Source organism: Rhagoletis pomonella, unplaced genomic scaffold (genome assembly GCF_013731165.1).
Source record: "Rhagoletis pomonella isolate Grant_MI unplaced genomic scaffold, Rhpom_1.0 Rhpom_scaffold_00003, whole genome shotgun sequence".
NCBI classification, from domain to species: Eukaryota; Metazoa; Arthropoda; class Insecta; order Diptera; family Tephritidae; genus Rhagoletis; species Rhagoletis pomonella.
Genome location: NW_023458557.1, coordinates 21,482,821 through 21,488,597, shown reverse-complemented (window position 1 = coordinate 21,488,597; position 5,777 = coordinate 21,482,821).

Genomic DNA, 5,777 nt, shown 5'->3' with positions numbered 1-5,777 from the left:
AAAAGTAAATAACCATGTAAAAACTATTTATTTTGCACTAGGTCTTGTTTTGGGTGACAACTTGGCTTTGAATTACATATTAGGTTTTTCACGATCTTTTTCTTCTACCTATTTTTGTAGATTCTGTAAAACAAGCAAAACAGAATGCCAAAATGAAGCTCAAGAAGTTTCTGACAAGCTACGCAACAAAGAAAATTATAAATCTGACGTTCAAATTAGTAACGTACAACAAACAGGTGTCAGAGAAAATTTGATTTTCAATAAATTGCATAGTTTTCATGTTATTGAAAATTTCGCAGTCGACCTTCTGCATGATCTTTTTGAAGGCGTTCTCAATTATGATTTATGTCACATAATAATGTACTTTATTGAAAATAAGTTTTTTGATCTAGTCTTTTTAAACTGTCAAAAAGCTAATTTCGATTATGATTTAACTGAAAAAGGCAATAAGTCACCGCCACTCAAAGCAGAACACCTAAAGAAATTTAAACTTAAAATGACCGGGAGAGAAATGATGTGCTTTATATACATTTTCCCATTACTTGTTGGTGAAAAAATACCTAAAAATAATAAAGTATGGTTATTTTTATTGAATTTGAGCGAACTGGTTGATTTAGTGCTTTTTTCAGAATTTTCTGAAATGGACATTCAAAGCCTCCAAGAGCACATTATGCTTCATAATGAACAATATGTTCATTTATTTAAAGATACGTTGAAACCTAAACACCATTTTTTAATTCACTATTGTAAAATAATAAGAGAATCTGGACCATTGATAAATCTTTGGACGTTTTTGTTTGAGCGCAAACATAGACAATTAAAAACGTACGCAAAAAATACAACATCGAGAAAAAACATATTATTATCTTTGGCAAGGAAATTTACATTTTGTTTTTCTGAATTTATACAAAATTTTGAAATTTTAGAATATAACTGCAGCAACCGACAATACTCTTCGAAAACTTCAAAATATTACAATGAATTTAAAAAGCACTTCACAACTGATATTACAGATGAAATAATTTGTTATTCATTTGTAAAGCGATATGGCACAATATTTAAAAAAGATTTTATAATATTTTTTTATAAACCCCAATTTACAGCGTACAAAATTTGTGAAGTCTTTAAACTAGAAAGTAATGTAAATTTGCTATGCAATGAAATCAAAATTAATAAATTTGAGAGCCATTTTCAGTCCTATTTAACAGGAGGAGAATTGCAAAACTTTTATATATTTAATTTAAAAGATATTATTTTCCCTATTATTAAGTATTATAATGTAAATAATAATAAGTATTTAAAACCTAAATTTAATTTTTAAGAACAATGAAATGAAATCAATGAAAAAAAAAAGTTTTAAAAACCTAAGTTTAATTTTAAGAACAATGAATTGAAATAAATGAAAAAAAAAAATAAGTTTTTGCATTTTTATTTAAGACAATTCCATTAGTATTAAATGTAAAGACAGGGAGACTTAATTTTAAAGTCAAAGATCTTTTAACCTAAGGAAGTGGTTTTTATTTGATGGCCTTATATTAAGAACGTCTTTACTTTAAATTAAAGACAACAATGTTCTTCGTTTAAGAAAATCTCCTTTAATTGAAGGCAATATTTTCCTCTTTTTAAGGAAACCGTACTTAAAAGTAGAATCGTGTTTCCTTAACTTAAGGAAGACATGTCTTTAGTGCTATTTCATTCCCATTTTTTCCTTAAAACAAGTAAATTTTCCTTAGTTTTAGGACACATTTTTTTGAGTGTAGTAGATTTTTGTCGTTCAACCAAAATCGACCCGTGTAAATGACATCTCAACCACTAGCTGGTCGATTTTCCAGTCTACAGATATCGACCCTTATAAGGCCGCTTTAGTTCCTTACTTGTACAAGGATACGAGGAGAAATTAATTGTTTTTTATAAAGATAAGAAATGCACATCTACTGCGAATACTTGATGTTTACTTACATTTTTGTAGTCCGAACCCAGCAGCCAGCTAGGGATCAAATTTGCCAACAGGGCTGCCAAACATACATAGCTATGAAATGCCATATTGAGGATAAAAAAGTGCTAAAACGTGCCAAATAGAAAATTAAAAGTGCAAAAAAAGGTGTCATTCTCTTTAATTCTTCCCATTAGCATTAAAATTAGACAAATTAAAAGCTTTTTTCCAAAAGTGCCATTTTGGCACTTTGTGCAAAATTTAAAAATTCAGTGCCATTTCAAGTAAAATAGTGCCAAAAATCACACGGTTTGAGCCAAGTTGGCAGCCCTGATCGCCAAGTTTTTTATTTAAAAAAGCACCAAAATACTGAAAATAGCGCAATTTTCCCCCAAAAAAAACACCAATTTTGTGTTGTGTTGTTTAATGGTATTTTCGCATATAAAGCTGTATGTTCAAATATCTTAAGTAATCACACAATGAAACTTGTAAATATTTCCAACTATGCGCAGTTAATCAATTTAATAAATTTAATTTGCAAAATGTTTTTTTATTCGTAAAACAATTTCCAAAACTTGGGTTTTCTGGGGGCTTTATTTTCATGCAATTGCTTACTTTTGTACAAATGCGCACACCCAGCTAATTAGCATAATATTCTATGGATTCCGTGATAGAGACTGTGTGAAAATATTGCGTTTGGATTATCTTGGAGCATATTATCCAGAGGAGAAGCTCGGCCAAACACTAACATATGTGTAAGTCAAATACAATGTCACCATAGAATGTCGTTTATTTACAGTTTTCCGTTTGTTTATTTAATATAAATTTTTTGTAAAAATATCGTCACTACATACGAATAAAGGCGCGCTGGTGTTTTGACGGTGAAAAAAAGCGTTTAAAACAATTTTGCAAAAAAAGATGCTTATAAAAAAACTTTGGCGAAGTATGTTAAGAGTATTTGACGCTGAAATTTTGTATGCGTCTTTTTTCGTCGTCAACTTTTGAGCTCGCGCCTTTATTCGTGTCTAGTGATGATATAGCATATTCTACGGGTAAATGCAATTTTAAAATTTTTTACAAACTAAAACTTAAAAGAAAGTTTATTTTCCATTTCTTTGGCAGCATTTTATATGATTTTTTCGTTTTTCTCGAGAGCTGGAAACAGTTCTTAAAAAAGGTCAACATAGGAGTGTGCCATCCTAATGACCTGCAGTGAATAAGTTAATATTTTTAGAAAAATTTCTGATATGCAGTTTTGTAGCCCATTCAATTATAGTGTAATTAAGTGCAAGTTTAAAGTGACTCTAAAACAGCCCCGATTTTTCAAATTCATTTATTTTTTATTGACAGTGCTGCGCATTTTATTCCATATAAAAGTTTTGTCGATCATACTTTGTATGAGAGAAAATGCGCAGCACTATCACCAAAAAAATTGTCAAAAATTACCGCTATTTTACACACTTGAAACTTGCACTTTATTGTACCCCTTTGTTGACATTTTTTTAACTCTGTATAAAGTTTTAAAATCGGATGTAATGAATATTAAATAAACAAAATTAAAAGTGTAAATACTAAAGATTAAAAGTTGAGCTGTTCAAATGACGAGGAGTGTATGTGGCGTACGTTTGGGACAGTGAGCCTTTTTACTCCAGAATGCGTGTGCAGTGGCTCTCATTGCCATACGTGTATTAGTAAGATTTGTTGCCCCCTTCCCGTTTGCCCATGATTTTCCCCTGATCTAGCCCGCGAAATGGGCTCGCTTGCCCATACGGGCAAAAAAGCCCATACGGGCAAAAGTGCCCATGTCTGCCTTACATGATGCGCATAGGCTTAATTTGGGTCTTTGATCCAATACCATGCGCGGCCATCTGATTGAAAGCGATTAATTTAGTATTGTCAGACCAGATAACCTTCAATTGAAACATAAAAATTTATATTTTATTGCATTCTGACAGGCCTAACATATCCCAATAGGGAACGGTCCGGTTTACGTGCGATGTAGCAAAATGCTGCCACACTCGCCCATGTATTTTGATCAAATTTGCTTTTTTCTTCTTTATGATGCCTTTGCGCTCAATTTGGCAATTCTTCGCTTCGCTGCCTACTGATTTGCGTTAAAGTTTAATACCTTAAGCGCTTCTCTAATAGTGGCTGCATCGCTACTTGCTGCTAAGTTCACAAGATATCGGACCGTAATATTTTTTTACCGAGTTCCTTTGTCCTAGGGAACACCTTTAGGCTATATTTTTTCTCAGTCTTAACATTTTCAAGTAGCAAACTTCACAGTTTTTTCCACTTTTCCTGCCGTCCCGCCTTTCCGCAGTAAATCTATTAGTTACATTTATGGTTCCTGATTAACTATATTATTTACTGGTGATCACTTCTTCAATAAATTACATTACGAAAAAAAAGTTAACTGACTTCCAGCTAAGTAAAAGATAACTGTAAAATGCAAAACTGAGAGTGAGTGCAAAATTGTAACATTTGCCTTGATTTACATTTTTGTCTACTGGTTTTTTTATTGTTGTTGTATTGACTTCAAATCGTTATGAGAGGGAGTAGGGGTGTACCAACAAGAATATACAACAAAAGGATGAAAGTCGTTAGAACTTGGAAGAAATATAGCGGTGCCTGAAATAAAGTGTTAAACCATGTTACAAGTTTGCTCGTCACAGTACGTGAATATATCACTGAGCACCCGAAGTGTGTAGTTATGCAGTGATTTTTTTTTAATTTCCAATGTTTTTCATTTTAAATATTTTTCGTTAAGTTTTCATTTAAGTACTATGTAAATTCCTAACTGTGCTGCAAACTTGATAGAACTGTAAAAACTGTCTCCAAAAATACAAAATTTTTAAGCAAAGATATTTTTTATAAATATTTCGAGTATTCTGTTTTGTAGCCCATCAAATTTTAATGTAGTAAAGTGTAATCTCGCATCTTAAACGAAAATATTTAAATAAGAGAATACCTTCATGTCGTGCGTAGAAAGAGTTATAAAAAATCAGCGCGATTAATTATTCAAAAATTTAATGGGCTATAGAACTGCATATTCATAAACTCTGATTCAAAATATTGAAGTTTTTATAACAGTTTCTAGAATTCTACTAAATTTCCAACACTGTTAGAAACGAACGTCAATTTATTTGTTTATGTTATAATACGTATGAGCCATCCTTAAATAAAAAAAAATTACGAAAAATATCTAGCATGAAAACCATTGTGAATATTCAAAATTCTGTATATTTTTAATTAGATGCCGGAGAGTATGTATTACTTTTCAATAAATTTAATACAATTTAACGCTGAGTTATCATAAATAAGCATTCAATATATCACCGCTTTTCTCATTTTTTGAAACGACTTAGTTTAGATTTTTAATTTTAAGTATCCCAGAAATACCCATTATACGTAACAAATATACATAAATTATTTTTAAGAATAACGGGTTTAGAAAATGAAGGAATAACTGACACTTTATGTTCCTAATTTTAAAGCACAGTTTGCCTGAAAAAGTAAATTAGTGCAAAATAAATAGCTATTTAAACATAAAATTAAGTATTTTCTATATACAAACTTGTATGCGTGCTTATTTAAAGAAAATGCTCTATACTATACTTCTTAGAACCAGCTCAAAACTAACCAAATTTCTACCCCGGAGGTAACCCTTTTTGAACTCTCTAGGAACTGTTGTTATATGAACTGTCTCAGAGCCATCTAAGCCAGAGTCAGCTCAGAACAAATTCAAAAGTTCTGCATAGGGCGACAATTGTCACTTCGTAGGACATCGCCATGTTAAAAAAGACAGTTTAAAACAGGGATGGGCAGATTTTTGGCTATTAAA